Genomic DNA, 25,547 nt, shown 5'->3' with positions numbered 1-25,547 from the left:
TCAGTAGTTGTGGCGCACGGGCTTAAGTTGCTTCGTGGCATGTGGGATCTTCCTGGACCAGGGATTGAACCTGTGTTCCCTGCATTGGCAGGTGGATTCTTAACCACTGCACCACCAGGGAAGTCCCCCATATATTTTCAATCGTTGTGTTTCTGTTTTTATTTTTCTCCAGGCATTTTTTTTGCTTCTTTGATTTCTTCAGTGATCCATTGGTTATTTAGTAGCATATTGTTTAGCCTCCACATGTTTGTGGTTTTTTGAAAAATTTTTTTTTCTTTAGGTGATTTCTAGTCTCACAGCATTGTGGTCAGCATAGAACCTTGATATGATTTTAATTTTATTAAATTCACTGAGACTTGTTTTGTGTTTTAGCATGTGATCTGTCCTGGAGAATGTTCCATGTGCAGTTGAAAAGAATGTATTGTGCTGCTTTTGGATGGAGTGTTCTATGTATATCTATTAAGTCCATTTGATCTAATGTGTCATATAAGGGCACTATTCCCTTATTGATTTTCTGTTTGGGTGATGTGTCTATTGATGTAAGTGGGGTGGTACAGTCCCCTACAATTATTGTGTCACTGTAAATTTCTCCCTTTATGTTGTTAATATTTGCTTTATGTATTTAGATGTTCCTTTGTTGGGTGCATATATATCTTCTTGTTGGATCATATCCAACTGTTTATCTTCTTGTTGCATTGATCCCTTGATCAATATATAATGTTTTTCTTTGTTACAGAATTTTTTTTTTTGTGGTACGTGGGCCTCTCACTGTTGCGGCCTCTCCCGTTGCGGAGCACAGGCTCCAGACATGCAGGCTCAGCGGCCATGGCTCACGGGCCCAGCCGCTCCGCGGCATGTGGGATCCTCCCAGACAGGGGCACAAACCCAAGTGCCCTGCATCGGCAGGCAGACTCTCAACCACTGTGCCACCAGGGAAGCCCCCAGATTTTGTTTTAAAGTCTATTTTGTCTGATATATGTATTGCCACCCCAGATTTTTTTTCAATTTTCATTTGCATGGAATACCTTTTTCCATCTCTTCACTTTCAATCTGTGTATGTCTTTAGATTTGAAGTGAGTCTATTGTAGGCAACATATATATGGGTCTTGTTTTTTTTATCCATTCAGCCACACTGTGTCTTTTGATTGGAGCATTTAGTCTATTTACATTTAAAGTAATTATTGATAAGTGTGTACTTATTGCCATTTTGTTAATTGTTTTGGGGTTGTTTTGTAGTTCTTTTTTGTTCCTTTTTTTTCTTTTGTTCTCTTCCCTTATGATTTGATGACTATCTTTAGTGTTATGTTGGATTCCTTTATTTTTTTTCGTGTGTGTATCTATTATAGAGTTTTGGTTTCTGGTTACTGTGAGACAGATAGATAGACGTGTGTATATATAATTTTTTTAACTTGCTGATCTTTTAAGTTCAAATGCATTTTAACAACCCTGGATTTTTACTTCCCCACATAACGTTTACTGTTTTGACATTACATTTTACATCATTTTGTTGTTTGAATTCCTTAACTGCTTATTGTGGATACAGATGATTTTACTACTTTTGTCTTTTAACCTTCCTATTAGCTTTATATGTGGTTTATTTATTACCTTTACTATAAATTTGCCTTTACTAAGAAGATTTCTGTTTTCATGATTTTCATGTTTTTCATTGTGGCCTTTTCTTTTGCGCTTAGAGTAGTTCCTTTAACATTTCTTTTAAAGTTGGTTTGGTGGTGCTGAACTCTTTTAGCTTTTGCTTGTTTGTAAAACTTTTGATCTCTTCATCAAATGTGAAAGAAAGCCTAACCAGGTAGATTATTCTTGGTTGTAGGTTTTTGCCTTTCATCACTTCAAATATATCATGCCACTCCCTTCTGGCCTCCATAGGTTCTGCTGAAAAGTCACCTGATAGCCTTATGAGAGTTTCCTTGTATGTAACTTGTTGCTTTTCCCTTGCTACTTTTAGTATTCTCTTTTTATCTTTAATTTTTGCCATATTAATTACAATGTATCTTAGTGTGGAGTTCTTTTGGTTGATCCTGTTTGAGGCTCTCTATGATTCTTATATCTGGTGTCTGTTTCCTTTCTCAGTTTAGGGAAGTTTTCAGTTATTATGTCTTCAATTAATTTCTCTGTCCTTTTCTCTTTCTCTTCTCCTTCTGGGACCCCTGTAACATGAACATTAGTACACTTGATGTTGCCCTAGATGTCTCTTAAACTGTCCTCATTTCTTTTTATTCTCTTTTCTTTCTTTTCTGTTCTACTTCAGTGATTTCTACTCTGTCTTCCATCTCAGTAATCCATTCTTCTATATTGCCTAATTCACTGTACATTCCTTCTAGTTTATTTTGTAATTTCAGTGTTTGTATTCTTCAGTGCTGTTTGGTTCTTCTTTGTATCTTCTAACTCTGTGTTAAAGTTCTCACTGTGTTCATCCATTCTCCTCCTGAGTTCTTTGAGCATCTTTACAGCCATTACCTTGAACTCTTCATGAGGCACATTGCCTAGCTCCACTTCACTTAGCTCTTCTTCCGGGGTTTTATCTTGTTCCTTTATTGGGAATATATTTCTGTCATCTTATTTTGACTAATTTGTTGTTTTTGTTTCTATATTTGGTAGGTTGATTATGTTTCCCAACTTTGGAGAAGTGGCCTTTTGTAGGAGATGTCCTGTGCATCTCAGCAGCTTACTCTCCCTGGTCACCAGAGCTATATACTCCAGTATGTGTCCCCTATTTAGGCTGCATGGGTCTTTCTGTTGTGGCCAGCTGAATACTGTTGGTGGCCTGGTAGGTATGACTGCCCCCCTAGTCTGGTTGGCTGCCAGACCCTGTCTGTGCAGTTGCTGTTGACTGTTGGTGGGCAGGGCTGGGTCACAAGGCTGCTGGCTGCGGGGCCCCAGGGCTAATTCTGGTGCACTGGTAGGCAGAGCCAGATTCTAGAGTGGGTGGTTGTGGGGAAGGGGGATCCTGGATCTAGTAGCAGGCTGCTGGTTAGTGGGGAGTTCCTGACATAGCTGACTCTGAGGTTTGAGGTATCTCAAACCTGGTGTTGGCCTGCTGGTAAGTAAGGCTGGATCCCAGGATAGCTGGCTGAGGGGTCCAAGGTGTCTCAGAGCTGGTATGGACCTGCTAGTAGGTGAGACCAAATCCTGGCATAGTCCCAGAGGTGATAGTTATCTGCTGGTGGGCAAGTCTGGGGCAGGTGGTCCCAGAGCTATTGCTGGTTCACTTGTGTGTGTGTCTAGGTTCTCAGGTCTCTGGCTGAAGAGCCTTGGGGGTCCTGATGCTGGTGCCTACCCACTGGTGTGTGATGCCAGGTCCTTGTACTAGGGATATAATGTACATGTACAACATGGTAAATATAAGTTTATAACTAACACTTCTGTACATTATATATGAACATTTTTAAGAGAGTAAATCCTAAGAGTGCTCATTAGAAGAAAATTATTTTTCTTTAATTTTGTATCTCTATAAGATGATGGATATTCACTAATTATTGTGATAATCATTTCATGATCTGTGAAGGTCAAATCATTATGCTGTATACCTTAAACTTATACAATGCTGTATGTCAGTTAGAGCTCAATAGAATGGGAAGAAATGAAAAGAAAAATATTTAAGTTTCATTCTTAAATAATCACAATTACTTACTAACCAGATGTGTGTACCTGTTGGTCACTACACAACTTCTGAAACCTTAGAATATGATTGGATGCTGTCACTCTCATTTCCTGTTCCGAATTGATTCTCTAATGTACTTGCTTTTTATGACATCAACTCCTGAAAACTGAGCTTCAGAAAAATAAGACGTCATCAAAAGGAATGAAACAAGGTACAGTGTTGAGACTGAATTACCATTAGCTAATAGATTTTGCAGTATTCCAAAGGTGTCATATTGTAATTCCTTTGAAATTTTAAAATAATCTATAGCATCCTTGCAAGTTATCACGGTGCCCTGGGATGCAGTTTGAGGACTGTAGAGCTAAACTGTTTTCCAAATTAGGCATACTATATTCTAGAGTCAAATGTTGGGCAACGAAATCTAAGACAACTTGGACTGCAAACTCAATTTTAAGTCTTGATTAGGTGAAACTGTCTGTATTTTAAAAAGGTATCTTTCTTTTTGAGAACAGATATTTGTGCCACATATTCATTTATATATTTTAAAATTGAATAGCCTTTTTTCCCTGAAAATAAACCTTAGTGCAAACAAATTTTATTCAATGAAGAAAAGCAAACAGAAAAGAACATAAATAATCTCTGGCCTCATCATTCAGGAAAAAAGGAGCATCAATAGTTGTATTTATGTATATATATCCAGACACTTTTTACCTAATTATAGATGAATAGACATATACAGCTTTCATTACCTGTTGTTACAAAAATAGTTTTATGCCACTTTATAGACTGCTATTTTCACTTAATCACATAAACCATATATTTTAGGTATGTTTCGGTTTGTGTGTGTGTGTATTTATATACACATACACAAGTCTTGCATATATTATATATATATATATAGACTTGTATATACATATGTGTATGTATGTATATATACAATGTATATCTATATAGGTATAGGTAATTGGATGTGTATATGTGTATATATGCATATATATACATTAAAAACTTTAATAAATGCATGATATTCCACTTTTTGACTCTACTGTGTTTTATTTAATCATATTTAATTGTTAGACATTAGATTATTTTGGATTTTTCCTAATGCAACTTACTATGTAATAAAAGTCATTGTAAACAAGCAATTGTCTGATTATTTCCCTAGGAAGCATTTTTAAAGTCAGCCTACTTTAAGGCATACATATATTAGAAATTCTTTATATATTGCCAATTTTCTTCCAGAAAGTTTTTATTAACTTTGTTAGCAGGTGGCCCCAATAATATTTATTAATAATTCAATCTTTCCTCACTTCTTTGGAATGTTACTTTTACCATATTATATAGAGTTTATGTTCACTCAGTTAAGTCTTTGAATTTTGTATTATGTTCCATGAATCTCTTTGTCTATGGTGGCTTCAGTACTATGATCATTTAATTATTTTTCCTTTATAACGTATTTCACTATATAATAATGTAGGTCCAATTACTTCCCCAACTCATTTTATTAATATGTTCTTGACTAATCTCATCTTTTCTCATGGATTTGATCTGTAAAATTACCTTCCTCACCACCTTCATCCCTCATTAAAATGCCTTTAGGATTTTAGTTGCAATTGAATAGCATTTATGGATTAATTTTGGAAGAGACAGCTGTACAAAATGGAGTGCTTTTTCCTGGAAAGCTCTTATGTGTGTCCACTTTCTTTCTTTGATGTTCTGTATACATTTTAAAAAAATTTTATATATCCTGTTAAATTTAATAAAACATTCATATTTTTGTTTTTATTTTGAATATATTTTTTCAAATATATTTTAAAGCATATCTATTTGGTTAAAATTAATAGATGGAAAAACCTGTTTAAAAACTTTTAAACAAGTCATCTTGCTAAACTGATGTTTTGGTATTTATACCTCTTATTTATTATCGTAATGCATACTAAGTAATAAAACTAGTACCAAGATTCCTTGTCTTATTCTGGAATGCATCTGGTGTTTTGTTATTAAAAATTCTTCCACGATTGCTTTTAGATAAATACTTCTCAATTTAATTAAAGTTTCTATTTATGTTATTAAAGTTTTCATATTTTATTATTTCTGTGAAAGGATATTGAGCTTTTTCAAATGTTTTGGGAATATCAATAAGGATTATATTTATCTCTTTGCCTTTTTAATATGAAGAGTTACTAATGTAATAGGTCTTTTAAGAGGAACTGTCTTTGTCTTTCTAGGATTAATCCTATTAATCATGTGTTATTCTTTTAGTATATTGCTGGATTACACTTGTTAATTTTCAATTAAGAGTTTTGCATATGTAATCCCAAATGAGATTAGTCTTTTATTGGCTTTGTGATTTATCATGATCAAATTTTGGTCCCTGATTTTATATAATCTTTATAAAGTGAATTAGGAAATCTACATCTCTTTATGCTAGGGCAAGAGTTGGCAAGTTATAACCTACAGGGCAACATCTGCCTACCATCAGCTTTTGTAAATGAAGTTATATTGAAACACATTCATACTCATTGGATCACATGTTGTCTGTCTAGGCCTGCTTTCATCCTATGGCAGCAGAGTTGAGTAACTGCAACAGAGACTTCATGGTCCTCAAAGCCACTATAATTTATTATCTGACCTTTTACAGAAAAAGCTTGCCTCACCCTGCTCTAATATAATTAAAATTGGCCAGGACTTCATCCTTTGAAAGTTTTACAGGACTCATCAGAAAAATTAACTGGGCCTTTACATAATTGTATTGTGAGAGGATAGCTTTTTGAGTGTTCTTTCTTTTTTGTAATGTTTATTTCATTTGCATTTTAACTGGAATTTCCTGATATTTTAATAATTCAATTTTTTCATGGCCAACAATTTTCCAGATTTTATATTAGTAAAGATTGAATGTATTCTACTAAAGCTTCAGTTTTTTTTAATATTTTGCTTCTTCCTTTTTGAATGATACATGTTTAAATATTCCCCCTTTATTTTTGATCAATATTATGGAGATAGTCTATTTTATTGTCCTTTTTAAGAACCAATTTTAGTATTTATCAGTCTACTTTTGTCTATTTTATCTATGTTTAATCTATTTATATAATTGTTACTTTATTAACTCCTTTAAAATTTTTTTATTGGAGTAAAATTGCTTTACAATGTTGTGTTAGTTTCTGCTGTACAAAGAAGTGAATCAGCTCTATGTATAACTATATCCCCTCCCTCTTGGACCTCCCTCCCACCCCCACCATCCAACCCATCTAAGTGGTCACAGAACACCGAGCTGTGCTCCCCGTGCTATATAGCAGATTCCTACTAGCTATCTATTTTACACATGGTAGTGTATTTATGTCAAACTTAATCTCCCAATTTGTCCCACCCTCCCCTTCCCGTGCTATGTCCACATATCTGGTCTACATCTACATCTGTATTCCTGCCCTACAGATAGGTTAACCTGTACCATTTTTTTAGATTCCACATATATACATTAGTATATGATATTTGTTTTTCCCTTTCTGGCTTACTTCACTCTGTATGACAGATTCTAGGTCCATTCACATCTCTACAAATGACCCAATTTCAGTCCTTTTAATCATTAATATTCCATTGTATATATATGTACCACATTTTCTTTATCCATTCATCTGTCTTTGGATATTTATGTGTTTCCATGTCCTGGCTATTGTAAACAGTGCTGCAGTGAACATTGGGGTACATGTGTCCTTTTGAATTATGGTTTTCTCAGGGTATTTGCCCAGTAGTGGGATTGCTGGGTCATATAGTAGTTCTGTTTTTAGTTTTTTAAGGAACCTCCATACTGTTCTCCATAGTGGCTGTATCAATTTACATTCCCACCAACAGCACTAGAGGGTTCCCTTTTCTCCACACCCTCTCCAGCATTTATTGTTTGTAGATTTTTTGATGATGGCCATTCTGACTGGTGTGAGGTGATACCTCATTGTAGTTTTTTTTTTTTTTTCCTTTCTGCGGCACGTGGGCCTCTCACCGTTGCGGCCTCTCCCATTGCGGAGCACAGTCTCCGGACGCGCAGGCCCAGCGGCCATGGCTCACGGTCCCAGCCGCTCCCCGGCATGTGGGATCCTCCCAGACCGGGGCACGAACCCGCGTCCCCCGCATCGGCAGGCGGACCCCCAACCACTGCGCCACCAGGGAAGCCCCTCATTGTAGTTTTGATATGCATTTCTCCAATAGTTACTGATGTTGAGCATCTTTTCATGTGCCTCTTGGCCATCTATATGTCTTCTTTGGTGAAATGTCTATTTAGGTCTTTCACCTATTTTTTAATTGGGTTGTTTGTTTTCTTGATATTGAGCTGCATGAGCTGTTTGTATATATTGGAGATTAATCCTTTGTCCGTTGCTTCCTTGGCAAATATTTTCTCCCATTCTGAGGGTTGTCCTTTCATCTTGTTTACGGTTTCCTTTGCTGTGCAAAAGCTTTTAAGTTTCATTAGGTCCCATTTGTTTATTTTTGTTTTTATTTTCAGTACTCTAGGAGGCGGGTCAAAAAAGATCTTGCTGTGGTTTATGTCAGAGTGTGTTTCTCCTATGTTTTCCTCTAAGAGTTTTATAGTGTCCAGTCTCACACGTAGGTCTTTAATCCATTTTGAGTTTATTTTTGTGTTTGGTGTTAGGGGGTGTTCTAATTTCATTCTTTTACATGTAGCTATCCAGTTTTCCCTGCACCACTTATTGAAAAGGCTGTCTTTTCTCCATTGTATCTTCTTACTTCCTTTGTCATAAATTAGGTGACCATATGTGTGTGGGTTTATCTCTGGGCTTTCTTATCCTGTACCATTTATCTGTAGTTCTGTTTTTCTGCCAGTACCATATTGTCTTGATTACTGTAGCTTTGTAGTATAGTTTGAATTTGGGGCACCAGATTCCTCCAGCTCCGTTTTTCTTTGTCAATATTGCTTTGGCTATTTGGGATCTTTTGTGTTTCCACACAAATTGTAAAACTTTTTGTTCTAGTTCTGTGAAGAATGCCATTGGTAGTTTGATAGGGATTGCATTGAATATGTAGATTGCTTTGGGTAGTATAGTCATTTGCACAATATTGATTCTTCCAATCCAAGAACATGGTATATTTCTCCATGTGTTTATGTCATCTTTGATTTCTTTAATCAGTCTTTTATAGTTTTCTGAGTACAAGTCTTTTGCCTCCTTAGGTAGGTTTATTCCTAGGTATTTTATTCTTTCTGTTGTGCTGGTAAATAATTCCTTCTTAAATACATTTTAAAGTATTTCATTTTCATTATTTTTGTATTTCTTAAGTATAATAAATGCTTAATTGAGGAATTAAATTTTTTCTTATTTAAACATAATGCATTTAAGTTTATATATATATTTTTCAAGTACCACTTTGACCAAATCCCATTTTCATTATGGTTAACTTTTTGGGGGTTGTAATTTTTTTTTTGATATTATCATCCACAGAGGAATTAATTAATAATTTTTAAAATATTACTAATTATTTATTCTTGTGTTACTAATAATTTAAAATTTTATTTTATTAGAATTTTTTATTTTTAGGCCTAACGTAATTATTTTGTAAATATGGCATATATATATATATATATATATATGGAACACAGTGTATAATCATTTTTTATAGGGTTCAAGCTTCAATATATAGTATATACTGAAGCTTGTTAGATACTGTGAATACCAATTTATGTTTTGAATAATTGATGTTTGTCTTAAAACTGTGTGTTAAACTCCCCTTACAATTTTTAATTTTATCTTTTTCTAGATAGCTTCTAAATAGTTTTAAACTTTTTATGTTTCTGCCATGTGCATAAAGGTCCATGGCTTATATCTGTATTATGGTTTATTGGTTTTACAGTAAAATATAAAAATCTTAGTTGTGAGTTCTGTTTTCTGATATTAGTATTTCTCGCTCTTTACTTTGCAGTTGCCTAACACGTATTTCCACATCTCTACTGTTACTCTTTTCAAAATAGTATTTTGTTTGAGGCATGATTCTTGCTAATATCAAATAGCTAAAATTTTCTTTTGATCATAAACTGAATTTATTTGTCTTTCAAAAGGGAAATTTAAACTAGTCACCTGTATTGTGATAACTGATATTTTGATCTCATTCCTCTTATCTAATTTAATGTTATTTATTGTTATGACTTCTTAGGATTTTCTTCTTTTAACGTCCTAACCTTTTCTATGACGACCAAGTGTTCTTGGTCTTTCATGGCCTGCCACCCCTATCTTGCCAGCCCCATGACTTGGAGATTTTACATTCTAATTCTATTCTATATGCCATTACCTTTTAAAAGTTTAAATATTTATTTGCATATTCCTTTATCAATTTCAAGAAAGAAAATGTATCAGTCGATTTTCCTTTGGTAAGATGAATAATTTAGCAAGCTAATACCTTCCTATCTTCCCATGTATCACTGAAATAACCCGAAGGTTTTGTTCTTTTTTCTTTTTCATATATACATCTACTTCAGGAATTATGTCTTTGCATGAACATTAGGCTCAAACACCAGATTATTAATTGTTTGTACAGGCTTCATGGATTTAAGTAATACGTGTTGAGTGTTTCCATGTACCAGGCACTAAGAATTTCTAATTATTATTGGTTTTGTTTTCTCATCATTGTATGTGGTATCTTCCCTTTCTTGAAACTTGCTTTCATTGACTGGTTGATTGGAATACCTCTCCAAATGGGTTTCATGCATTATTTCATCAGAAGAACACATGAGTAGTACATAGTCTGAATGCTGCAGATCTGAAAATGCCTTCCTTTTCCTCTCTCAAATGAACCATGCTTTTACTGGGTGCATATTTCTTTTGTATTCCTTTTACCTCAGAAATCTGCAAACATTGCTTCATTATCTTCTTCAGAGTAGTTGAGAAGATTGCTTTCCATCTAATTCTATTTTATTTTAGGTTAAAAAATACATGTTATAATATACAATATAATATGTATATTTTCCCCTTTTTAGGTGCTGGTAGATTTTTTCCTACATCTTATAAATTTGGAATTTCACCATATCCAGGTAAAGGTCCTTTTGCATTGATTCTGCCAAGTTCTTGGTGACTCTCTTTGACTCTTTCCCCAAATCAGAGATAAGGTCCCCATCTTTTAATTTTCTATTGCATGTTTATTGGAGCTCTTTGATATCATTTCCATGCATTTCGTTGTATTCTCATGATATCTATCTCTTAGTCTAACTTCCCAGTTTTTACTTTCTGTTGATCCTTGATCTCATATCTTAATTCATTGATTCTCAACTTTAGAAACTCCAAATCTGCTGGTAACTTCCTCTACTGTGACCTCTTTGTAAATATATGTACTTTTATTGCTATCATTGTTTTTAGATTCCTCCTAGTTAATCACTGCCTGCTATTGATTGTGTGTTTTCCTATTTTAGTTTAGGTTTTACTATTTAGAGTGTTGATAAAGTTCTCTCCAGCTTCTTGGGTACCTTTGTTTCACTGAGGAACATTTCTTCTTAATGTTCATTTGATCCCTTCTTTTGAACTACTGAGATTCTTCATTTTCTCTGGTGATTTTTCTGTCTACTCATCCTTACAGAACAATATCTAGGTTGTCTTTAGCAATGAAATTGAATCTGTCAAGAATTACTTATGGTCATTTTTCTGTCATTTTTTGGTTATAAATCAATGTAGATACTTCATGTTTATTTACATTTATTGCAGACTTTCTTTGACAGACTAGAGGGTCCCAGTAGTTTACAAAGCTGAGAATAGGGATATAGGCAGGAGGAGACATTAGCAGTTGTTGGAGAATCTTCCCCCCACCCCAGGGAAAATTTCTCTTTGAAATCTTGAAAAATTTGCAGTTTTAATCCCTTGGCTGAAAAGTTTGGAAATTTTGAAATATTTAGTTTTGACTTCCTTAACACAGTTGAGTCAGAAATGCTTATTCCTCCTTGATGCCTGATGGACACATTTTATTTGCAGTGTCTCCTGGTTAGCTTGCCAGACAGTTCTCAGAAACTGTAGACTCAGTGTTGGCTGTGAACCTCTCAGTGACTCCCATCCCCTACAGTTAATGGCAAGGGAAACTCCTTGTGTTCCACAGAAACAGTGGGAAGCCAAGGCCCATACTCCCTCCACTTGTTTGTCACCTGCACCATTTCTTATCTAATGCCTCAAGAATTAAGGTACATCAGAAAGATCTTTGAAGTCCTTGCTAATGCAATAAGGCAAGAAAAGGAAAGAAAGGTGTATATTGGGAAGTAAGACATAAGACTGTCTTTGTTTGCAGATGATACGATCATCTGTGTAGAAAATCAGGAAGAACCAACCTAAAAAGTCCTGGAATTAATCAGTGATTATAGTAAGGTTGTAAGATACCAGGTTAATAAACATAAGTCAATTGCTTTCCTATATACCAACAATGAACAAGTGGAATTTGAATTTGATAACAAAATACCATGTACATTACCCCCCAGCCAAATGAAATACTTAGGTATAAATAAATCTAACAAAATAGGTACAAAATCTTTATGAGGAAAACTACAGAACTCTGATGAACAAAATCAAAGAGGAACTAAATATATAGATAGATAGTCCATGTTCATCGATGGAAGAATCAATATTGTCAAGATGTCAGTTCTTCCAAATTTGACCTATAGATTCAATGCAATCCAAATTCTAGAAAGTTATGTTTTGGATATTAATAAATGGATTCTAAAGTCTATATTGAGAGGCAAAAGAACCAGAAAAGCCAACACAATATTGAAGACAAAGAACAAAGTTGGAAGACTGACTAGCCAACTTCAAAACATTCTATAAAGCTACAGTGATCAAGATAATGTGGTATTAGCGAAAAAGACAAACAATGGAACAGAATAGTGAGCTCAGAAATACGCCCACGTAAATATAGTCAAATAACCTTTGAAAAAGGAGCAAAGGCAATAAATTCGGCAAAGGTAGAATCTTCAATAAATGATGTTGGAATAACTTGATAACCACATGCAAAAAAAGGAACCTAGACATAGACCTCACATACTTCACCAAAATTAACTCAGAATGGATCACAGACCTAAAAGTATAATGCAAAACTATAACACTCTTAGGAGATAACAAAGGAGAAGACCCAGATGCCTTTGGGTATGGCAATGACTTTTTAGATACAATACCAAAGACATGTTCTATGAAAGAAATAACTGATAAGCTGGACTTCATTAAAATTAAAAACTTCTATTCTGGGAGAGACAAATAATCAAGAGAATTAGAAGACAATCTTTAGATTGGGAAAAAATATATATTTGCAAAAGACACATCTGAAAAAACTGCTACCCAAAATAAAAATTCTTATAACAGTAAGAAATCCACCCAATTAAAAAATGGGCCAAATACCTTAACAGACACCTCCCTCGCCAAAGAAGATGTACAGATGGCAAATAAACATATGAGAAGATGATCCACATCATACAGCAGATTAAAACAACACTGAGGGCTTCCCTGGTGGCGCAGTGGTTGGGAGTCCACGTGCCGATGCAGGGGACACGGGTTCGTGCCCCGGTTTGGGAGGATCCCACATGCCGTGGAGCGGCTAGGCCCGTGAGCCATGGCCGCTGGGCCTGCGCGTCCGGAGCCTGTGCTCCGCAACAGGAGAGGCCACAACAGTGAGAGGCCCGCATACCACACACACACACACAAAAAACACTGAGATACCATTACATATCCATTAGAATGGCCAAAATCTGGAACAGTGATAACACCAAATGTTGGTGAGAATATGGAGCAACAGAAACCCTCATTCACTGATGGCGTGAACACAAAATGGTAAAGCTAGTTTGGAAGACAGTTTGGTGGTTTCTTACAATACTAAGCATACTCTTACCATACAATGCAGCAATTGTGCTCTTTGGTATTTACCCCAAGGAGTTGAAAACTTCTGTTCACACAAAAACCTGCACAAAGACGTTTACAGCAGCTTTTGTTCATAATTGCCAAAACTTAAAAGCAACCAGGATGTTTCACTAGGTGGATGGATAAATAAACTGTAGTACATCCATACAATGGAATGTTATTCAGCACTAGAAAAAAAAAGAGCTAGCAAGCCATGAAAAGAAATGGAGGAAACTTAAATGCTTATTACTCAGTGAAAGAAGCCAATTTGCAAAGGCTACATAATGTAGAATTCCAACTATATAACATTCTGAAAAAGGTAAAACTCTGGAGACAATAAAAAGATCAGGGCCGGGAGTGGGGAGTTGAATAAGCAAAGCATAGAGGATTTTTAGGGCCATGAAAATATTGTTTGATATTATAATGATGGAAATATGTCATTCATTATAAATTCGTCCAAACTCATAGATGTAGAAACCTAAGAGTAACCCTATTGTAAGCTATGGACTTTGGGTGGTTATTACATGTCAATGTAGGTTCACCAACTGTAACAAATGTATCACTCTGCTGGGGAATGTTGGTAATGAGAGAGGCTATGCATGTGTGGGGTGAGGGTATATGGGAAGTCTCTGTACCTTCCTCTTAATTTTGCTGTGAACCTAAAACTACTCTAAAAAAATATTCTTAAAAAATAAAATTTTTAAAAAGGATGAATGAATAAAGTGAAGGTACCTATATTAAAAAAAAAAAAGAAAGATCTTTAACTAGTTTTCAGCAAGAATATGGATTTTTTTTCTATTACATTGATGGAGTCATTGTAATGAGAAACTGGACAGAGTTTAGGATGCCCTAAGTCTCAAAGGTGAATTAAAACCTCACGTCAGTCCCAAATTCTTTTATCATCATGCTTATAAATAGTTACGTATACAGGACAATTTATATTTCTTCAGCTTTTTTAATTTGCTAGATCCCTCAAAATTTTTATCTCAGAACTTCTTGTCAGCTCTACTCTTTATATTATTTCCATTACATAATAAGCATATCCAGAGCTCTGTAGTCCAAGAAACGGAAGAGATGTGCATGGTTTTTGTTTGTTTGGGGGTCGTGTGTGTGTGTGTGTGTGTGTGTTCCATTAACAGCATTTGCTGTTTTGGGCACTTTGTCTATTGATTATAAGTAAAATATGTTTAACTTGTCATTGTCCCATTATATACCTTCGTTACATGGCCTGTCACACTGACTGCCCTGAATAGTATTCTGAATTTCTGAACGGACAATACTTGTCTGTTTGACCTCATGCTTTCTTATTTCCTAAGTCCTCTGTGGGAAACACTGATGGAAAGTGATTGTCATATGGTTTATAAAATGTCCATGTGGAAATTCTGTGTTATGATTAGAGCAGACCTTTAAATCCATGTTGCAATCCCTTGGAAATCTCCGTCCACCCAGCAAAAGCTTTTTGCTGCCATCCAATGTCTCCTGATAAAACCACTCACCTGAAACAAATGGAAGGATTTGATCACCAGGAGCAACAAGACCAGTTCTAGCTGGTTTGGTGCGGGCAGGTGGGGGAAGTGCTTTTTAGTTTAAATGAGGAGAAAATGCTCACTCACTGAGAGACTTCTTTCTATTCCCTTTTTGTAAAAAAGAAAAAAAAAAAAGTACGTTTAAACCATGTAGAATCGTGCTTTAACCAGGCAGAATCATTTGCAAGCAAAATTTAAACTACATTTATAGTTAAACTACATTTGTGAGTCGTTTGTTCTCACAGCCTCTGGAGGATATGCTTTAATTAGTAACAGTTGTTCTCCCCCTCCTATGTAGTGCTTACCTGAGGTTATTTTCTGTTGGAAAAACCTCTTGGATATCATAGAACTGAACTCTAACATTTTAACCAAGAAGTCGTGCAGAGAGAGAGAGGAAGGGATTTCACCAAAAGCCTTAAACTAAAAAGCAGCCAAGAGGAGACCTGACTGCAGGTTTGAGATTCCAGGACCACCAGTTGGTGATGGTCACTGCTGCGTAGCTGAGGCCAGAGTTGTACATCTCTGGTGGCGGTGGGCATGGGAGGTTGGGAATAGCACACAGGACTGAGGTTTTCGTGTTTGATGTGCTGTATAGGGAGGATTTATACATATAGACAAGATTTGAGACACCTTACAGTAGAAATACCTATTTGACAATGGGAATGCAAACATTAAAAGATAAAAGACAAGTAAAGCTATGGATTAGAAGATGAGGTTTGACAAAACCAGCAAAAGAGAGCATAGACAGGCCAGCCACGTAGAGAGCCAGTTTTGTGGCAGGTTTTGCCTTGCATATCCTTGAAGTCTAGAAATGGGAGACTAACCATTTCTATAATCAGCATTTTTCAGAGAGAAGGCATTCATATTCAGTTTCTCAGGTGAAGTAGAGCTTTTCCTGTTAGTTTTAAGAAATATTTTTCCTTCCTTTTTGGGTTGTTAGAACTGTGTTATAAAGGAGACTTGTGCCTTCCACACAACTCGTTCATGATTCATCCCGACTCTACCCTGCAGGGAAGAAGAGAGGGTGGTAAATATGTGTCACATAGAGAATCTGAGGTTGGCAAAAACTTAAGCGTGTTATTCCATTGTGGGTATACGGGGCAAGTTCTATTATTTACAATGATGGGATACTAAAGTTGACCTGTTTCTGTGAATTTGATTGTAGAGTGGGAAAAGCTAAGGACTTGTGGCTGGGAAGCTAGTCCAAGATATTCGTCTGTTGTGTGAGACTTAGTGGAAGCTACCCATACTATATGGTTCCCACATTGGTTAAATATGGTTAAATTTTGAAAAGGGTTTTATAAAGTGTAAAGCATTATATCCCTCATAATTATTATCCTTTTAGGTGTTGGATATACTTTTCAGAACAGCAAATACTGTGCAACTCAAAATATACTCTTTCCTGAGTATATTGATTACCAACATTGTTTTGTTGTTGTTGCTGTATTTTTTTTTCCAGCTGTTTTATTACCTGCTTTCAGTGGAGAAATGAGTCCTCATCACTATGGAGTGTGTCTTTTCTTGGTTAATGTTCTGTCTGCACTGTGTTTTAGAAGTCACCATCACTTGTATTTCACAGAACAATATTATTGCAGCAATAGAGAGTTGATTTAAGTGAGTCTGAATACCAAAATATAGCAGCAACACATGGTGAAAATGATTGGTAACATATATGGCAGTAACATATGACGGAAATAATGGGTAATGGTAGGAGATAGAAATAAATATCTGCTGTCTTTTATTAAATTGCCAGAACACCTTTTCTAGTTATATCTGTTGTCAGGATATTTTTAAAAATAAAATTACAAATTTTAGTATTTTGCGTGTGATAGAGATGAATTTTGAAATGGCCCAGGCACATCTGTTGTACTGGGTGAAGATTTATCTCAGCTGAAAACTTGCTTGTTCTACTTCTATGAACTTTCTTTGTTCATTACACAATCTAGATAACAGTAGGGAATGAGAAATTAGTCCTTGCTCTCCTTAGTTTTTAGTTTCATGATGTGTTTTTCTCTAGGGGTTCATTAGGTTATTTTATTGCTACGCATTACATGTGCCCTTTAAAGAAAGTGGAAAAAGCCTGCATTGTCCTCTTGAACTTGTAACTAGATTCTCTAAGAAAAAAATGGCATGAAGGAATGATTCCTTTACTAAGATATCCTTGTGATTACTTCATCTATTACAGTACTGAATGACCTAATAACAAATTTCTCTATTAAAATGTTCTCAGTAATTTACATATTTTCTATAATGAGCATCAGAAACTTGTTAACTCTTCTTATGTTCTGAAGACAAGTTGCTATTCCATGGAGTACTTTTTTCCTTGAATTGTTTTGCACTGCTTAGAAATTAGCCACATTCTTCTCAGTCATATCCACTATTTGAGTTTAAATAAGCCAACAAAGGGAAGCCTTTTACTAGGTCACTCTTGTTCAGAAAGTTTGTAAAGAATATGGTTAAAAAAAAAAAAAGTCTCTTCTTCACAGATTTCCTCTTTCCACTCAATAGGATTCCAAAATAACCATTGCTCTATTTCTTTCAGTGTGAGGGTATGTTGGAATCATACCATTCTGACTTCAAGTCAATTTTCATGTATTTATAAATACTTTATACTCCATTCAAAGAGTGTATAATGTGTTTTCAAGTATTGTGCATTTCATGAAGGATATGTCCTGCTGAGCTAGTTCCTGTTTTTATAAGTGTAAAATCAGCTACTACTATTGAGGGCTTATTATATACCAGACGTTGTGTTTGAGAGCTTTGCATAACTTATCTCACTGAAGCCTCACACTAGCCCTATGAGTGAGGAATTATCCACATTATATTCATAAGGAAACTGAGACCCAGAGAGATTACAGTTTCCCCCTGGTCACAGAGTGAGTGTCAGAATTCAACCTGAGGTCGACCTGACATCAGGATTTGTGCTCTTCGCTAGCATTCTGTTCTGCCTGGTGGTGAACCAATGTGCATCTATAGTGTTTTCCTGTTTTTATTGAGCTGCAGAGTTATAGGCCAGGTCTTTTTTGAAGCAGAGTCCAGCCAGGAAAGAGGCTGACTGAGTACAAAGGGCCAGGCTTTGGGAGACCATTTGAAGCAAAATAGAGCCTGTAGGTCCTATGACTAAACTAAACAGGCTACAGGCACTGAGGGGAGAACTTAGGTCCAGCGGCTCCACTCAACAGAGTTGCCCAGTATAGAACCTTTCACTGCAGTGAACAGAGCATCCCACCTCTAACAAATAGGGAGGTGAGGTTCTTGTATTCAGTTCTCACATTGTTCCAACCATTGCCTGGAAACAATAACTATTCACTGCTGTTTTTCAGGTGCATGCAGATTTTATTGTAGTAATTAAGATACAAATTTATTTTAAAGCATCATTGAATTCAGAGCTCTGCCTTGAAATATTTTCTCAGTTGATAGATGCTAAAATTACTATTCAATGGGCCTAAATAAAATTAGGTTCAGAAAATGTGTTGACATTAAAGTGTGTTCTCACACTCAAAATGCTTGTAGCCACAGCACTTCTGGACTTATGCAATTCTCAGTACTTACTGAGGGCTTACTATTTTGCCTGTCATTCCAATAAACACTTTAAATGTGCAATCTCATTTAACCTCATAACAGTCAATGTGGTGAGTTCTGCTATCATCCCATTTTTCAGATGTAGAAACTGAGGCTCAGTTTCCAATTTCTAAATACTACCTACCATAAATAGTTTTGTGAAAATTAAAATGGGTAATAAATTTAGAATAGCACAGACTAAGTCTAAGGCAATAATGTTAATGATGATTATTAGTAGTAGTTATAATGGTAGTAGTGGTTTGTTATTACTACTAGTTCCATTGACGTCACAATCCATTAATTTTATTTGTACAATTTATTGATAACATATGCTGTATATATTTTAAAAAGAGGTTAAGTTAGCAAAAGGTCATAAAGGGACATCTTGTTATATCATGAGAGTAAACGGAATATCATTAGATTTTAGGAAAAAACAAAAGACTTGAAAGGAGTTTGATGCTTATAGAGTGTGCTTTAGGTCATGCTCCAAGACTGGTTTACTCCTGTCTGGCGACATTTTAATATTTTTTAATTTTGTTTGTTTGTGTGGGGGGGGAGAGGCTGTCAAAATTAAAGTCATGGGAATTGACAGCATATAATTGAGATGTAGTACAGGGAAAAATGTTTCTGTATTAGATTAGTCAGCAATTAAAACTTATTATGAATCAGTGTTAATCTGATTAACTTGTTTTTACTTTTTCATGGAAGGTAGATATTACAGTCACTAGCTAATGGTGATATTCAAACATTTAAGAGTTATCATGAATAGAGGCTGAACAGAAAATAATATGGTTGTTGAACTTCAGTATTTTTTAAATGATCCTTTAATCACAGTCACTAATGGCTACATACAAAACTGTAGTCTCCACTTGTCCCTTCAATGCTTTTCTTCCAATATAGTTTTAAATGCTTGTCTTCCCTAAAAAATTTGAAAGAGAAAAAAAATCATTCTGAATTTACAGTGAAAGAACCTTTTAGTTTGGAACCTCGCAGAACTATCAGGCCTTTGCATCTTTTGTCCCACAGAACCCAGGGAAATGCTTTGATTATGGTTGGTGTTCAGTAAAACTTAGGGAGAGGGAAGGAAAGAGAGAGAATAAATCAAGCCCCGACCCTACTAATTTAGTGGAGTTACAAAGTGATTTATTTTATTGTATTTTATTTGCAATCTCTCATTTTTATTTCAATTTAGAAGGTTAGTTTTCCAACTAAATGCTACCATTTATTTTTAAATATTGATTTCTCTCTATTTTATAAAAGTAATACATTAGTATTGCAGAAAATTTGTAAAATACAGAAAAGCACAAAGACAGAAGTTGTAAATAAGTTGAATCATATTTTATTACATCAGAACAATTGCTAGTTAAAGAATTACTGATAGAAGTCATACTGTGATTTGTACTGTCAGTCCGAAAATTGTCTTTGTGATATTTTTAAGTATATTATTTTCTTAGAAAAAAATGTATACTAGTAATAAGAAAAATATTTTAAATCTATTGCTATATAAAATGAGGTTTTCTAGATACAATGTGTACTGGTAATGATACAATGTGTACTGGTAATGATTAAATAATTTTATCACAATCATGCTCTGAATCCAGAAATAGATGCGCATAAATATACCCAACTGATTTTTAACGAAAGTGCAGAAGACTCTCTTTAACAAATGGTGCTGGAACATTTGGACACCCATAATCCAAAAAATGGTACTCAACTTAAAACTAATATGTTATAACAAATTATTAGCTCAAAATGAATTATAGATCTAAATGTAAAATATGGAACTATAAAACTTAGAAAATAATGTAGAGGAAATCTTTATGACCTAGAATTAGGTAAAGATTTCTTAGACAAAACAGCAAAAACATCCAGAAAAGAAAAAAATAATAGGATAAATTGGATTTCATCAAAATTCATAACTTTTGCTCTGTGAATTACTGTGTTAAGAGGATAAACGACAAGTCACTGATCGAGAGAACTTTTTCCAAATCCTATAGCCAGCAAAATACTTGTATTCATAATATATAAAGAATTCTCTAAACTCAATAATAAGAAAATAGTTAATTCAATTGAAAAATAGTCAAAATACTAAAGAATATATATGAATAGCAAATAATCACATTAAAAAGATGTTCAACATCATTAGCCATTAGGGAAATGCAAACTAAAACCTCAGTGAGATACCATTACACATCTACTGGGACAGCTAAAATAAAAGATAATACCAAATGTTGTCAAGGATATGAAGATACTAAGGCTCTTGTATGTTGCTGGTAGGTGTGTAAAATGGTACAGCCACTCTAGAAATCAGTCTGAGTTTCTTTAAAAACTATAAATGGATAATTACCACACCCAGAAATATACTTTTAGGCATTTAGCTTAGAAGAAAACTTACGTTAACACAAAAACCTGTATATAAATGTTCATAGCAGTTTTATTTGTAATAGCCCCAAATTGGCAACAACTCACGTGTCCTTCAGTGGACAAATAGTTAAACAAACTGTGGTACATCCATGCCAATACTACTCAGCAATACAAAGGAACAAACTTTTCATACATGCAACAATTTGGATGGATCATAAGGACATTCATTATACTGAGTTAAAAAAAAAGTATCATAAAGTTGCATATTGTAATGATCACTGAAATGGCACAATTATAGAGAGAGAGATCGAGTATGGGGTTGCAAGGTTAACGGGGAAAGGGGTGAGGGGATGACTACAAAGTGGCAACATGAACGAGTTCCTTTGTAGTGATGGAACAGCTTTGTCTGTTGGTTGCAGTGGTGGTAACAGGAACCTGTACACGTGAAAAAATCTCATAGAATTATACACACAAACATTTTTTAAAATGAGTGCATGCAAAAATGTCAACCGTGACTTTTCTCTGGATCATGGACTTTTCTCCACATCAACCATGACTTTCCATTTGAGGTTTTTGTTTTGTTTCATGTTTGGTACTTTTAAAAATGTTTTTCAGCTTGCTAACTGTTACCATGTACTGTTTCTATAATCTAAAAAAAAAATCGTTTAATGAGTATTTTTAAGAGAAAAATAAAGAACATGCTTCTCAAAGTGGGGTATGATTGCCATTAAGGAAACCCCACCACCATGTGTCAAGCAGTACACAAATCCACAGGATAAGCACATTTCCTGGAAATCCTTTAACATGAAAATCTAGGATAGTAAGTATGTGGGAGGAACTTAATTCTCACATTAAACAGGCTTGAATATTTTGTGTAGTAGAATGTAAGATTCATGTATATTTTTGGCACGTAACAGATGATTACAAAGAAATGTCTTGCTTGAAGTAAGTCCCTCAGGGCTACACCCCCAGATCTCTGGGGGTATTTGTGCACTTCTATGTTCATTCTTCTCTCTGATGAGAAAATGGAGGAAACAAAGGACTCCTTTAGCACAAATATGTATGGAACTTAACAATGCCTTAATCGTATACCTTTTTGGTGTCTGTCATTTGGCTCTGTCTCCTAGACTTCAGCGTAAGTCCTCTACCTCAGGAGTCTTCAAAAGTGCAGATCAGAGTTAGTGGCTAGCTAGATAAAAAGGAGGATGATAAAAAAAATAATAATTTTAGTGGATATGAAGCTCATTCCACCAACATGGATAGACAAGAAATATACATTTCTTTACTATCTCTAAACTAACTTCTACTCCTGGCCTTTATTTCACTGGCTTGACAGGGAATTTTGACTCAATCATTCTTGGAGCTCTCCCACCAAGGTCCATAACCCACCCCCCATGCCACCCCCACTGTGTCTTGATACCTGAATTCTGTTGGTTTAAATAGTGCCAAGGCCTCAAGGAGGTCCTCCTTTCATAGCTATCTGGATATTATCATTATGCCCAATGTACTAATGCTCAGGATACTTTCAAGTTCATGGTATTGGTGCTCCAATACCTACCTTGGGCATAGAAAGAGCAAGCCCAGATCCTTGGGGCCCATTAGTTCATTTCTTCAGAGATTCACCACATCTTCTTGCTTTCAGAAAACCAGAAAAGGACTCCACAGACAGTTCCCAATCAAAATCTGTACCTCACAACGCCACCATAAGCCCATTCCCTAAGGAAAATACTCATTTAAAATGTACTGTAGTTTTGATTTGCATTTCTCTAATGATTAGTGATGTTGAGCATCCTTTCATGTGTTTTCTGGCAATCTGTATATCTTCTTTGGAGAAATGTTTGTTTAGGTCTCCCACCCATTTTTGGATTGGGTTGTTTGTTTTATTGATATTGAACTGTATGAGCTGCTTGTACATTTTGGAGATTAATCCTTTGTCCCTTGATTCATTTGCAAATATTTTCTCCCATTCTGAGTGTTGTCTTTTCATCTTGTTTATGGTTTCCTTTGCTGTACAAAACCTTTGAAGTTTCATTAGGTCCCATTTGTTTATTTTTGTCTTTATTTCCATTAGGAGGTGGGTCAAAAAGGATCTTGCTGTGATTTATGTCATAGAGTGTTCTGCCTATGTTTTCCTCTAAGAGTTTTATAGTGTCTGGCCATACATTTAAGTCTTTAATCCATTTCGAGTTTATTTTGGTGTATGGTGTTAGGAAGTGTTCTAATTCCATTCTTTTACATGTAGCTGTCCAGTTTTCTCAGCACCACTTATTAAAGAGGCTGCCTTTTCTCCATTGTATATACTTGCCTCCTTATCAAAGATAAGGTGACCATATGTGCGTGGGTTTATCTCTGGGCTTTCTATACTGTTCCATTGATCTATATTTCTGTTTTTGTGCCAGTACCATGCTGTCTTGATTACTGTAGCTTTGTACTATAGTCTGAAGTCAGGGAGCCTGATTCCTCCAGCTCGATTTTTCTTTCTCAAGATTGCTTTGGCTATTCGGGGTCTTTTGTGTTTCCATACGAATTGTAAATTTTTTTGTTCTAGTTCAGTGGCAAATGCCATTGGTAGTTTGACAGGGATGGCATTCGATCTGTAGATTGCTTTGTGTAGTATAGTCATTTTCATAATGTTGATTCTTCCAATCCAAGAACATGGTATATCTCTCCATCTGTTTGTATTGTCTTTGATTTCTTTCATCAGTATCTTATAGTTTTCTGTATACAGGTCTTTTGTCTCCTTAGATTGGTTTATTCCTAGGTGTTTTATTCTTTCTGTTGCAGTGGTAAATGGGAGTGTTTCCTTAATTTCTCTTTCAGGGTTTTCATTGTTAGTTTATAGGAATGCAAGAGATTTCTGTGCATTAATTTTGTATCCTACTACTTCATCAAATTCATTGATTAGCTCTAGTAGTTTTCCGGTAGCATCTTTAGGATTCTTTATGTATACTGTCACGTCATCTGCAAACAGTGACAGTTTTACTTCTTCTTTTCCAATTTGGATTCCTTTTGTATCTTTTTCTTCTCTGATTGCTGTGGCTAAAACTTCCAAAACTATGTTGAGTATAGTGGTGAGAGTGGGCACACTTGTCTTGTTCCTGATCTTAGAGGAAATGCTTTCAGTTTGTCACCATTGAGAATGATGTTTGCTGTGGGTTTGTCGTATATGGCCTTTATTATGTTGAGGTAGGTTCCCTCTATGCCCACTTTCTGGAGAGTTTTTAATCATAAATGGTTGTTGAATTTTGTCAAAAGCTTTTTCTGCATCTATTAAGATTATCATATGGTTTTTCTCCTTCAATTTGTTAATATGGTGTATCACATTGATTGATTTAATGAGGTATAACCTCACACCAGTCAGAATGGCCATCATCAAAAAATCTACAAATAATAAATGCTGGAGAGGGTGTGGAGAAAAGGGGACTCTCTTGCACTGTTTGTGGGAATGTAAATTGATGGAGCCACTATGGAGAAAACTGTGGAGGTTCCTTAAAAAACTAAAAATAGAACTACCATATGACCCAGCAATCCCACTACTGGGCATATACCCTGAGAAAACCATAATTCAAAAAGAGACATGTAGCCCATGCAGCACTATTTACAATAGCCACTAAGCAGCTAAGCGTCCATCGACAGATGAATAGATAAAGAAGATGTGGCACATATATACAATGGAATACTACTCAGCCATAAAAAGAAATGAAACTGTGTTATTTGTAGTGAGGTGGATAGACCTAGAATCTGTCATACAGAGTGAAGTAAGTCACAAAGAGAAAAACAAATACTGTATGCTAACACATATATATGGAATCTAAAAAAGAAAAAAATGCTTCCGATGAACCTAGGGGAAGCACACGAATACAGATGCAGACATAGAGAATGGACTTGAGGACATGGGAAGAGGAGGGGAAGCTAGGACAAAGTGAGAGAGTAGCATTGACATATATATGCTACCAAATGTAAAATAGATAGCTAGTGGGAAGCAGCTGCATAGCACAGGAAGATCAGCTCAGTGCTGTGTGACCACCTAGAGGGGTGGGATTGGGAGGGTGGGATGGAGGCACAAGAGGGAGGAGATATGGGGATATATGTATACATATAACTGATTCACTTTGTTATAAAGCAGAAACTAACACACCATTGTAAAGCATTATACTCCAATAAAGTTGTAAAAAAAAAAAAAAAAAGTAGTTGTACCCAAACATAAAATTCTTCAGTAATTAGAAATAACAATCAAGGAAACTAAAGGAAATTGTGGAAAAAGCAAAACTTGTTTTTGTAGAAGCAAACCTATCTTGTATCATTTTATTTTGGTTTTATTTTGGTTTAAACCCTTTATTAAAAATAAATTTATATTAGTTCATGGCATAAATAAATAAATAAAATGTACTGTATGCCAGGCATTGTATATAAGTTCCTTAGCACTAGTTAATTCATTTAGTCTCACAAAAACTCTGTATGGTAGATACCATTATTATCCCATTTCCTAGATGAGAAAGCAGGCACAGACAGAGTTCAAGTATATAATTTTAGATAAATAAATTTATACTATTTCATTGAACTATATCTTGTGAATATTTTTCCAGTTATATTTGTTAACTACTTCCTAGTTGAAAAATA

At 35.2% G+C, this 25,547-nt stretch overlaps 1 protein-coding gene across 8 annotated transcripts in view; it reads left to right on the top strand.

The window, feature by feature from the left end:
- The window catches only part of LINGO2 (leucine rich repeat and Ig domain containing 2), a 1,190,714-nt gene that overhangs the window by 814,602 nt on the left and 350,565 nt on the right, over positions 1 to 25,547 (top strand). Inside the window, exon 5 of one of the 8 annotated variants that reach the window (XM_060301021.1) lies at positions 10,596 to 10,649. The exons of the other annotated variants lie outside the window; for them this stretch is intronic. The gene's annotated coding sequence lies outside the window, so the exon portion shown is untranslated. The remainder of the gene's footprint in view (positions 1 to 10,595; positions 10,650 to 25,547) is intronic. 8 annotated transcript variants of the gene reach the window in all.

This window comes from Globicephala melas, chromosome 6 (genome assembly GCF_963455315.2).
Source record: "Globicephala melas chromosome 6, mGloMel1.2, whole genome shotgun sequence".
Taxonomy (NCBI): Eukaryota; Metazoa; Chordata; class Mammalia; order Artiodactyla; family Delphinidae; genus Globicephala; species Globicephala melas.
Note: the sequence above shows the minus strand (reverse complement) of the source record. Positions and strands in the feature narration are given on the sequence as shown.